This window comes from Lissotriton vulgaris, chromosome 2_1, assembly GCF_964263255.1.
Source record: "Lissotriton vulgaris chromosome 2_1, aLisVul1.2, whole genome shotgun sequence".
In the NCBI taxonomy this organism is placed as follows: Eukaryota; Metazoa; Chordata; class Amphibia; order Caudata; family Salamandridae; genus Lissotriton; species Lissotriton vulgaris.
Window position 1 is genome coordinate 2106847517 of NC_141687.1, and position 12493 is coordinate 2106860009.

General features: G+C 53.6%; 1 protein-coding gene across 5 annotated transcripts in view; it reads right to left on the reverse strand.

The window, feature by feature from the left end:
* The window catches only part of ZNF280D (zinc finger protein 280D), a 761599-nt gene that overhangs the window by 475558 nt on the left and 273548 nt on the right, over positions 1–12493 (reverse strand). The window lies entirely within an intron of this gene.

Genomic DNA, 12493 nt, shown 5'->3' on the forward strand with positions numbered 1-12493 from the left:
GTAGTGATAGTTGCCTGTGTGTTGTTGCCCTGTGCAAGGGATGGTGGAGTAAGCATGGCACACAACTTTCCACATACCAAAGAAGCATAACAATTAATATCCGTAAAATGTTGCTCCGGGTGGGGGAAGAAGCGTGAACAGCATCCTTCACCTTTCTCAGTCTGGTACTTGTTTGATGCTACCCTGGGCAGGTAAAAGGTTTACCTCCTCCGTCAGGGTCAGTAAGTGCTCCTTTAAAATGTGGAGTTGTGTGGGAAGAAGATGAAACAGAGAGGAAATAATGGGTAGGGTGTAAGCTTTTTCTCAACTCCAGAGAGACACAGCTTCCTGGCACAAGTCAAATAACCCCTACTACATCCTGCTCGTTGCAGTACTGCATAGCAGCAGTGCTGTCCATGAGAGCTTGCACCAGCTTCTCTTTCATGGACGGCAGAAAGGCGGAGGACAAAACATACATCTCAAAGCTCCACCAGACTGGGCAGGAGCAGTCTTTCAGCGGACCCCAAAGGCCCAAAGGCCACTCCAACTTCACCCATGTGACCCAAGAGAAGCTGTGAGCTCTGGGTGGGATGGAAGAGCGACCTTCCCCTTTCAAACCCGATAAGCCACCACTATACAACTTGACTGAAGCCCACTTGGGATTTTGACTGAAGCCCAGGCGACAAAAGGCATACCTCATGGAGGTCTGTGACTAAAAAGTGCTTCCAGCAAAATTGGCATGGCTTGAAGACTAATTGTCAGAGGAGACATGAATTAGTAGAATATTTTGTGAGTGATAATAGAACGACAAAGTTTAGAGTAGGGCTTCAGATCAAAGTTGGAAGGCACTCCTGACAGCACACACGGGTGGAATTTATGGACAGCTCCATTCCATCAAGTCCAGCATGAGGGAGCACTCATGCTAAAATTCTACAGCTCTTGTCTGGTGCCTGGAGATATGCTAAAGTTGAGGCATCTACACTTATCGGTATCCATCAAACGGAAAATGTTACTTGCACTATAACCACCTGTTTATAGCAGTTTTGCAGACTCAGCGTGTAGTGCTGTAGAATCACATGCACAACCCTCTTGCCCAAAAGCCAAATGATGTCAGAAATGTTGTACTTTCGTTTCACCTTACAATTCAAAATGCATAGACCACTTGTCATTGACACTCCACTTAACTTACAGTACTCACCAACTGAGCAAAACACAATGTGCAGTGGAGATTTTTTCCTGGTGTTTTGTGGACTAAGGGAGAATTCACAACAGGTCTTGTGACTGGAAACGTCACGGAAGAAAACTGAGATGCAAACATCTGGGCCTAACAGACATCGCAGAAACAGGCAGAGCAGGTTTATCAACAGTCACAGATGCCACAAACATATTTGTCCTGCACGGACTTCTTCAGGACACTTCTTTTTTCTCAACCAGGGTCATTCAGGTCAGATAGCCCGATGGCACACGCCACAACAGGAGACGCCACGCGATGGAGCCGGCTTAAACTACTTTTACAAATTTCTATCACATCAGGCTATCTGACCTGAATGACCAGTGGTGAGGGTACCGGTGTATGAGCCCTGTACGCCTACAGGGTCGAAGTCCATTCTTAGACATTGTAAGTGCAGTGCTGCCATTAAGAGTATATGGTGCTTGGAGCTTGTTATTACGAACTACACAGCACAATAATGGCTACACTGAAAACTGAGAAGTTTGGTATCAAACTTCACAGCACAATGAAGTTTGCCAGTGTGGGATTTAATGAAAAATGCACACAGGGGGTATCTTAGAGATGCTCCCTGAAAAAAGACCTACTACTAGTGTCCCGGCTGGGAGGCTGCTTTCAGCTGCCACCACCAGACAGGTTTCTGGACCCCTGCGTCGAGAGCCTGCTGCTCTCGGGGGCCTGAAACAATGCACATCCTGGGACAAGGTGCAAGCCTCCTCCCAAGGATGGGCAGGGTCCACAAAGGGGAAGCTTCAAAGGCTTGTGGCCTTTGTGAGCTTCCCCAGGCCACTTGCTGCTTTCAGCAACTGGTCCCCACAGGTTCTGACCCCCACTTTGGGTGGAAGAACCGCCGGGAAAAACAAGTGAGGAAGAGAGGTGTGCCCACCTCAGCCAACTCCACCCCTCAGGTGGAGGAGGCGAGATTAAGCACAACTATGTCCCTGTCATTTTGCAGATGGGGGGACCCAGTTAACCAGGGAAAGGCTTATGCCCCCCTACCACTGGAGGGTGACATAATAGGGGGTGTACCCACCACGGGGAAGGGACCCATTGGTCCGAACCTTTTACCTATCTGTAACGCCCCTAAATCTAGTATTTAGGGGCACCACTGATCCTTGCTTCCTCAGACAAGAAACCAGAAGAAGACCGAACAGCAGTGCCGAAGCTAAGAGGAGTACGCTCACTGGCTTGGCCCCAGGCCTACCGGCCTGTCCACACCTCGAACCTGATCCAGAAAAACCTGGTGTGTCCTGCAGCCAGATACCTCAAGAAACCCGGAGGACCTGCCTGCCTTCCATCCCAAAGACTCTGTCTCCCGTGAACACCAGATTTGTTCACCAACAGACCCCAGCACCGCAAGGATCCGCACGTCTGCACCACTAAAAACCCAGCGCCCACAGCCCAAGTTCGAGTGGCCCTACACCAAGAGGAGGTCTCCCCGGCGATCCTGATCTGAGATCCGGTGACCCCTGACCTGCCTCAAGACTCCAACCAATGCCTGCAGCCTCAAACCGGAAGGAGCCCTCAACCGCGACCAGGAGCTGGTAAGAAGACCCGACTCTAAAAGGCACCCCTGCACCCGATGCCCCAACCGACGGAGCCTAACCAAATCCCAGCATCCCAACTTACCTCCGAGAGATGGTCCGCTTGTGCACCGCCCATCCTTTCTTAGCGCACACGTAACCAACAAAGAGTTGGTCATCCACCCGGAACTGGCGTGTGCGATCCAGATAGTAAGACAGCGCACGTTTTGGGTCCAGACGGTGAAGCCTCTCTTCCTCTTTCAAGGGATGCGGAGGCGGAAAGAAGGTGGGCAAGGTGATGGACTGCCCGATGTGGAAGGCTGTGACTACCTTGGGCAGGAAAGAGGGTTTTGACCGCAACACAACCTTGTCCGGATGGACAGCAAGGAAAGGAGGTTTAGAGGAAAGAGCCTGGAGCTCACTCACTCTCCTGGCAGAGGTGATGGCAACCAGGAAAGCAGTCTTGAGCGAAGGAAGACAGAGGACAGTTATGAAGCAGCTCAAAGGGAGCGCACATCAGGTAAGTTAGAACCAGGTTCAAGTCCCACTGGGGTATCACGGAAGGAACAGGAGGGAACATATGAGTGATGTCCTTCAAGAATCTGTTAACAATCGGGGATTTGAACAAAGAAGGCTGATCAGGCAGCCTTAATAAGGCGGAAAGGGCAGAAAGGTAGCCCATGATAGTGCCCAGAGCAGAGCCCTGCTGGGCAAGAGAAAGAAGGAAGAGGAGTACCTCAGAAAGAGGGGCATTGAGAGGATCCACAGCCTTTGTTGTGCACCATGCCACAAATCTGTTTCACCTGCAGGCATATACCGACTTTGTGGAGGGACGCCTGGCTGCCAGAATCACAGTACAGACTTCAGGAGGCAAGTCAAATGGCCTCAACTGTCGCAGCTCAATCTCCAAGCATGGAGGTGGAGACTGGACAGGTTCGTGTGGAGGACCGTCCCCTGCTGCTGCGACAGAAGGTCCTCCTGAAGAGGCAGACGAATCGGGGGATCAACTGACATACTGAGTAGCTCGGGATACCAGTACCTTCACGCCCAGTCCGAAGCCACAATGATGACTTGGGCCCGGTCGCGCTTGATTTTCTTCAGCACTCTGGGCAGAAGTGATATTGGCGGAAAGGCGTACAACAGACCGCAACTAAACTTGCGACGAAAAGCGTCCCCGAGCGAGTGCCGCCTTGGAAAATTCTAACACGCAGAACTGATGACATTGCGCGTTCTCTTCGGTGGCGAATAGATCTAACCAAGACTCTCTCCACTGCAGAAACGCCACGTCAGAGTTCAGACACCATTCGTGATCCATCATGCACCTTCGGCTGAGCTTGTCCGCCCTGGCATTCAGAGAACCTGCCAGGTGTTGAACCACCAGGGTCACACCCTGATGTTCCAGCCACTGCCAAAGGCGCAGAGCCTCCGGACAGAGGGTCCACAACCCCACCCCGCCCTGTTTGTTGTAGTACCACATGGCGGTGGTGTTGTCTGTGAACACCTGCACCACACTCCCCAAGACAGAGGGGAGGAATGCCTTCGATGCTAGACGAATCGTCCACTGCTCCAGAAGGTTGATATGGAGCCGGGACTCCGCCTGAGACCAGAGGCCTCTCATCTCCGCCTCTCCCATGTGGCCTCCCCAGCCCTGGAGGGACGCGTCCGTCACAACTACGTGCTCCGGTTGGGGAAGGGAGAGGGATCTGCCGCTGACCCAATCGCGGTCCGTGAGCCACCACTGCAGCTGCCTCACAGTGCCCTCCGAGATCATGACATGGTCGGACAGGTTGCCCTGATGCTGAGCCAACTGGAACTTCAGGTCCCACTGCAGAGCCCGCATCTGCCACCTGACGTGATGCACCAGAAGGATGCAGGAGGTCATCAGCCCCAGAAACCACAGCGTCAACCTGACCGAGACCCGGGATAAAGGCTGAAAGATTGGAATGAGAGCCTGAATATCCCAGACCCGCTGTTCGGGAGGATAAACCCGAAACTGCCTTCAACAACCAGTCGTCGAGGTAGGGGAAGACTGAAACCCCTAACCTGCGCAGATGAGCTGCGACCACCGCCATCACTTTCGTGAACACCCATGTGGCGCTGGTAAGGCCGAAGGGGAGCACGGTAAACTGAAAGTGCTTGTGGCCTACCGTGAACCGCAGGCAGCGCCGGTGGGCCGGCAGGATGGGGAGGAAATAAGCGTCCTGCAAGTCCAACGCTACCATCCAGTCTCCTGGGTCCTGGGCAGCTAAGACCTGAGCCAATATCAGCATTTTGAACTTCTCCTTCCGGAGGAAGCCGTTGACGTTCCGTAGGTCCAAGATAGGGTGCAGGCCCCCTTTGCCTTTCTTGGGTACCAGAAAGTAGTGGGAGTAACAACCACACCCTACTTCCGGCCCAGGAACGCGCTCGATGGCCCCCTTGGCCAAGAGGGCCGTAACTTCCTCTTGCAGAAGTTGCAAGTGATCCCCGACACGCGATGATATTGCAGTGGCATGGCTGGAGGGGTCGCCTTGAAGGGACGATTTGCAGCACCCACATGTCCGATGTGACAGTACGCCAGTGAAGGGGTGATGGCGAACCCTGCCCCCCACTGGCATCACTTGGGCCTGAAAGCACGGACTAGGAGGGTTTTGAGGCTGATGCTGCAGGGGAAGGTGTCGACTGGCCTCGCTGTTGTCCCCGACCGCCACCACGGCGGTTTCCACGGCCGCCACCGCACTGTGCATTAGTCTGCGGTGCGTGGCTGGTAGCACGTGTGGGAGCGCCCCTTCCTTGGCAACGAAAGGAGCAAAAGGCATCCGTTGGCTGGCATAGGGCCGAGAGGCTCAAGGACTTGGCAGTAGCCCTGGAGTCCTTAAAACGCTCAAGCGCATGGTCTGCCTTGTTGGTGGTCCTCAACCATGCGTGGCGTCAAACCACCACCATCGTTGCCATCGCTCTGCCAAGTGAGACTGTGGTATCTAGCCCACACCGGATGGAATAGCGTGCTGCATCTCGACCCTCCACAAGGGCTTGGGCGAGTTTAGTCCCGGCCTCCTCCGGACATTGTGGCAGCACGTCGGCGACCGTGTCCCACAGAGTGTGGGTATAGCGGCCCAAGATGCATGCGGTATTGACTGACCGCAGTCCCAAACTCAGGGACGAGAACACCTTCTTACCGAATTGCTCGTACCTCTTGGATTCCCGATCGGACGGAGCCGTCGGGAATGCGGTCTGGGAAATAGAGGCCTGGATAACCAGGCTCTCGGGATGGGGTGGGTGGACAAGAAGCAAGGGTCGCCCGGAGCCGGGCGGTAGCGTCTGGCCACGTTCGTATCTACAGGCTGACCTGTAGCGGGCTTGGACCAAGTGCCCAAAAGAACGTCACACAAGGCCTCATTAAACGGCAGCAGAGGCTCAGCTGAGCTTGCCTGCGGTTTAAGGACCTCAGTGAGAAGGTTAGTCCTCCCGGCCGCGACGGGGAGCTCTAGGCCCAATGCCTTCGGCGCCCGTGTCAACACTGTAGGCAGCCCCCTCCTCCGTAGCCACGTTTGGAGGGGAGATAAAACCAGTGTCTGGCGAAGTGTCCGCGCCGGAACCGAATAGAGGGCAGGATCGGGGACGCAGTGCCCGTAAGCGGTGCCAGGGGAGACACCCTAGGGGCCGGCGTCTGTGAGGTTGTGAGGTCGACCGGCGACGACCCGGATCTGGAACCGGATCCAGTGGGGGCCTGCTGCGCCGGGACCGTAGTCATCGCCGGCGCCGGGGCCGAAGCACCCGACTGGGTCAGAGCTGAAGCACCCGACCCGCTAGGCCCCCCAGCCGGGGCCGCTGGGCCCGAAGGCGCCACGGAGCCTGGCGGAGGAGGGAGAAACCTCATGGCCATGAGGTACAGTTTGGCGTCGCATTGTGCCCAGGTACCGAAAGGTATGGGGCAGGTTGCGACGCCCGCGACTCCGTCAGAGCCGCGTGGGTGGGGTTACCCAAACCCCCAGCCACGTCGCGCGAGCGTCGGGGTGGGTCGGAAGAACGATGACGCCTTTCCGACCTCTCATGCCTCTTACCGGAGGACCTTGATCCCGAAGTCCAATGCAGACGCTCGGAAATACGAGCGCTCCGACCCAGCGACCGGTCCCTCGACCTCTTGTGGGACTGGGACCTTGAACGGGGCGGTGCCGACTGCCGGAGCTCAAGCCGCTTGTGGGACCGCTCCCGCTTAGCCTTAGACGTCAGGGCCCGGCAGTCTGAGCAGGTACGGTCGTCGTGGTCGAGGCCTAAACACTGAAGACCCCGTAGGAGTCGAGCGACTCGAGAAAAACAGATCAAAAGATCAAAAAAGTTTAGTCAAAAAGTGACTTCGGGGTAGAGCTTCTCCGGATCGCCGCTAGCTGGTGCGGGAAAAAGAAGAACTGACGTCAGCTCGCGAGGGCTGCGTCTAAGTACTCCGGTGACGGCATTCCGGCGCTAACGATGCCGGCGACGGACGCGGAGCCGCGGACAACGCCTACCGACGCGCAGGGGTATTGCTACACAAAGGTTTCCGGATCCAGTCTGAAGCCTGGGGATATTCTAAGGTAAGGACTCTATCACTAACGTGTATCTTTCAGATATTTACAATACCAATAGCATAAACTCGCTTAAATGCAAGACCGATTGCATTGCAAATGCTTGTTTTGGTAGGCACAGAGAGAGGAAAAGGCTTAAAGCTTGCCTTCTGTGGAGATATGAGTGGTGCTATTATCTGTAATTTTTCTGATACCTCCTTCATGGAGGCGGTCCCCTGGTCGAGTGAGAATGCAAGTTGCTCTGTCAAGTTCTGTGTGTAGCTGACCCTGTGCCGCCAGTACCTTCCACCAAAGTTTGTTGGAGTGGAGAAGTGTAGCTCACTGGTTAGAGGAGGCAGACCTGGAAGCAGAGGTCAGCCCGGGACCAGAGTTCAATTCCCGGCTCAGCGGGGTCTTGAGTTCTAAAAAAAATGTCCAAGGACTCGACAATTCTCGCTCCGGTGCCTACTCGATTCACGGGTTCACACTCTGCGACTCTGGGCAATAGCTTGCTTAATCTCCACAACGGCCCCTCGCGGCGGGATGCCTGGCTTTCACCTTACGGATACCCTGCTGGGGTTATCTCACAGGGGAATACCAGGACGGGTTCCCCAAGCAAGCGCTTAGATACCGGGTCGGCGATCTGCGCTATATAAATACATGTACATTTACATTTTTTATTTACATCTCCTATTTCCCCCTTTCTTAGAGACCTTCACTGGCTCCGTATCGCTAACAGTCTCAAATTCAAGGCCCTTTGCTTTATGCATAAAATCAAACAAGGGTCGGCCCCAGGTTGCATCGCTTGCCAGATGGCGAGCGCATATGGACAAATATACAGTGCAGGGAAGATGGAGTGTACAGCAAAAAAGACTGCACATCAATTATCTAGAACTACTAGCAGTGTAACCCGTGAGTCGAGTAGGCACCGGAGCGAGAATTGTCGAGTCCAAGACCCGCCGAGGCGGGGAATTGAACCCTGGTCCAGGGCCGATCTCAGTTTCTGGGTCTGCCGCCTCTAACCCCTGAGCCACACTTCTCCACAGGACCTTGCAAAGGAGTCGGGCGGCTGAATTCTGAACAAGCTGAGGTCTCCTCTGAAGCTCCAAGTTAACTCCTACGTAAAGCACATTGCCGTAGTCCAGGCGAGAGGTGATTAAAGCCTGGACCACCCAGCGTCTTGTCCATACTGGGAGCATCCATAAGACTTTACGGAGGCACCCCAGGATGGAGAAGCAAGTGGCTGCCACCTTAACTACTTGATGCCGCATGGAGAGCGAATCATCCAGGACAAAGCCAAAGTTGCGAACCTGGGTCACTGGAAGGGGTGGTGGGCGCATTTCTGACGGCCAGTGTGCAGGGCTCCATAGGTGTTTTTGCTTGCCCAGAATGAGCGCCTCCGTCTTATCTGATTTGATTTGATAAAAATTTATAACGCGCAAACAATAACCCGCAGGTATCAAGGCGCCTAACAATACAATCAAAAAATTCAAACATACGTCGTTACACATAGGCTTGCAAGAAGAGGCGAGTTTTAAGGGCACTACGGAATTTCTGTAGGGAAGGTAGGGACCTAAGATCCAGAGGAAGATCATTCCACCATTTGGGAGCTAGGGTGGAGATGGCTCTTCACCCCACTTGGCTCTTCGTATGCGGGGAACTGTCAGGAGCGATTTCCCGGAGGAACGCAAGTTCCTTCCAGGAGTGTAGTGCGAGATGATGGAACCAACTCCCGTGTCGCTGTGTTTTGCAATGGCTCTATATGTCATGCATAAGACTTTGAACCGTACTCGGTGTTCTACCGGTAGCCAGTGCAGCGTTTTCCTGGCCAACGTGGCCGAGGAGCGTCTGGGAACATCCAGAACAAATCTGGCTGTGGCGTTCTGAACTACCTGTAAGCGCGGCAGGAGGCTCCTGTTTAGCTCCGCATACAGCGCATTACAGTAGTCCAGGCGTGAGTCAATGAGTGCGACAGCTATTTGCTTTCTGGACTGCAAAGAAAGGTATTTCCTAATCCTTCGCAGGGTGTGGATTAAGCCCCAGCAGGTGGAGATGGTTCTACTCACCTGTCTGCCCATATCCAGGGCAGGGTCTATCATCACCCCAAGATTCTTAGCAGATGTTGTGGGGGAAGGGCACATTCCTAGTGAGTCAGGCCACCAACTGGCTGACCAGATGTTTTCTTTCCCTCCAAACACCATCACCTCAGTCTTCTCCCCATTCAGTTTGAGTGAGTTCTGAATCCTCCAATGACCAACCGCCTCCATACAAGATCTAAACTTGGAGGCGGTCTGCACATCTGAATGGGAAAGAGAGACGAGTATTTGGGTGTCATCTGCATAAGAGACTACCTCCATCCCGAAAGTTCTTATTAGTCTGGCTAGTGGGGTCACGTAGATGTTGAATAGGGTCGGACTAAGAGCCGACCCTTGAGGGACCCCACATAGCACTGGTCGGGATGGAGATAGGAACTCCCCCAGCTTGACTCTTTGTTCCCTCCCATCAAGGAAGGAAGTCAATAGATCTAGAGCTGCGTCCTTCACCCCCACATCCCTCAGGCGAGATGTAAGTACTGAGGGGAAGAGGGTGTCGAAGGCCGCAGTTAGATCTAGCAGGACCAGGAGGGTGGTCTGGCCCCCGTCCACTGTCGTGCGGATCTTATCGAGCACGATGGTGAGGGCCGACTCGGTGCTGTGTTCCCTCCTGAATCCGAGCTGGGAGAAGTCCAAGCAGCCCGAGCTTTCCACAAAGGCAGCGAGATGCTTGTTAAGATGTGCCTCAAGCATCTTCGCTGGAGCAGGAAGCAGCGAGATTGGTCGGAAGTTTTTTAGGACCTCCGGATCGAGGGAGGCCTTCTTTAGCAGGGGTTTCACTACTGCGTTCTTCCACTCCGAAGGGAAGATACCGTCTCTCATGGCTAGATTCATTATTTCTAGCAGCGGTGGTAGGAAGGTCTCCCTACACTGCTTGATGATTTTCAATGGGCAAGTATCCAGGGGGGAACCAGATTTGGTCTTATTAAGCAAGATCTCCAGATCTTGCAGAGCCAGCGGGGGAAAGGAGTCACAATGAGGAGATGTCATTGATGGTCAGATTCATCTCAACCCGAGCAGTGGGCACACTGATACAGGCTCTTAGTTCCTCAAGAGCCAGGTGGATATCCTGTATTTTGGTGTGGAAAAAGAAGGCAATCCTATCACATAGATCTTGCGATGGTACAACAGGGTCAGGGGCTTGTAGGTTGACTAAAGAATCAACGATTTTAAAAAGCTCCTTCGGCGAGGAGAGCGAGGTTGTCAGGGCTACAAAGTAGTCTTGTTTGGCCTGCACAATCTCAGCTTTATATTTCCTGACAAGGAGTTTGTGGGCTTCCTTGTTCTTAAGGTCCCAACTAGAATGCCAAAGCCTCTCCTTCCTCCTCACTTCTTGCCTGAGGAGTCTAAGGGAATCTGAGAACCATGGGGCAGATGGTCTCTTTCTGGCTCGGCGGCGGGTCTGTACTGGGGCCAGTTCATTCAAGGACTCAGTGGTAACCTATTCGAAATGGCCAACTGCGGTCTGTACGCTGTTCATGCCTGTAATAGAAAGGCTGGCAGCCCAAGTCGCAAAGGAGTCACTGCTGATATTCCTAAAATTTCTGGCAGTTTCCATTACGTGATTCCCTTTTTTTGCTTCCATCCACCCTATGGTATTCCAAGAAAAATGGAACCGCAAGGTGATCGGACCAAGTTAGATACACCGGATCCTTGGTGGTCAAACAATGGTCATTGGAGAAAATGCCATCGAGTATGTGGCCTGCACGATGTGTGGCCCCGCTAACTCGCTGCGTGAGTCCACAGGACGCCAGAGCCTCAGTGAGACATGATGTATCAGATACATCATGCCGTTCTAAATGGTAATTAAAATCACCCAGGATGGAGAAATTTTCTCGACCAAAGTAGGGTTCCAGGGACTGGAGGAAGTTGTGCGTAAAATCGGTCCTCGGCCCTGGAGGTCGATAAAATAGGATTCCATTGAAGAAGGGACATTGCGCTTCCTTTATTGTGAAATAAAGAGCTTGGAAACAATCCGGGAAGTCGGGTATAGGTACAGTATGGCATTGCAGGTGGTCTTTATGAAGGATCGCTATACCCCCTCCCACTCGACCCTGTCTGTCGAGTCTGGCCAGGCAATACCCTTCAGGGACTGTTTCGATTAGGTCAGGACCAGATGAGTCTTTGGCCCATGTTTCAGTGACGAACACTAGGGCAGGCATTCTATCTAGTACCATCTCCCTGAACATTATCTTGTTTTTAACAAGGGAGCGGGCATTAATCAAGATGCCTTCTACTCCCACTGTCCTAGAACTGATAACGTCGGGGTGGGCAGAGGAAAGGTGGTGAGGGACGGAATTAGAAGGCCTACGCGTGTGATGACAGCCACATCGTAAGGGAAGAAGAAGTTCGTCAGGCTCATAGGAATGCGAACACCCTAATCTTCGGGGTTTCAGGCGTAGCATTTCCTGGTGAGAATAGCTATGGGGGGGTGAAATGGCATCGTCAGAGTCCAGGGTCCAGCCGTCCAGCGCGTCCTCGGCGCGGACGGGCGCAGACGGGCTGGACTCTGGCGTGACTCCGGCGTCACTGTGGCGTCCACGCTGCTCGTACACGCTGCGCGCCATACCCTGCTGATTATGTAGGGCTCTAGCCAGTCCACGTGTCGGCTTCAGCGAATGGCTGAGGAGCGCTTCTGACCCACCCAAGATGGCGTCCCAGGAAAACAAAGCACAGGGACCGGGCCGCCCAAATGGCGGTGAATGCGTTAGTATTTTACAATGCAGCAGTGCGATCCGGGTCTAAGGGCACAGGTAGGGCAGCTAGTATCTAAACAATTCTAATCTCAATTTAAAAACAAGGTATAACGAGCGCAATTAAATCAACAGAAAGGACAAAACGGGGCTTTAAAAATAACTGCAGGCTTCCAGCGCGTAGCGCTATATGCAGGACGAGATTCAAACAGGAGTGAAGGTCTCTCCTACCCAACTTAAGTACTATCGCCAATTACAGCCTCTAGCCAGTCCACGTGTCGGCTTCAGCGAATGGCTGAGGAGCGCTTCTGACCCACCCAAGATGGCGTCCCAGGTCTCCGTTCAGTTTCAGGAGGTTCGCCTGCATCCACTCTGCCACTCGGCGAAGTCCTAGTTTAAGACCAGATGGAGCGTTTGCTGCGGCCGAGGAGAGGGAAAAAAGGATCTGAGTGTC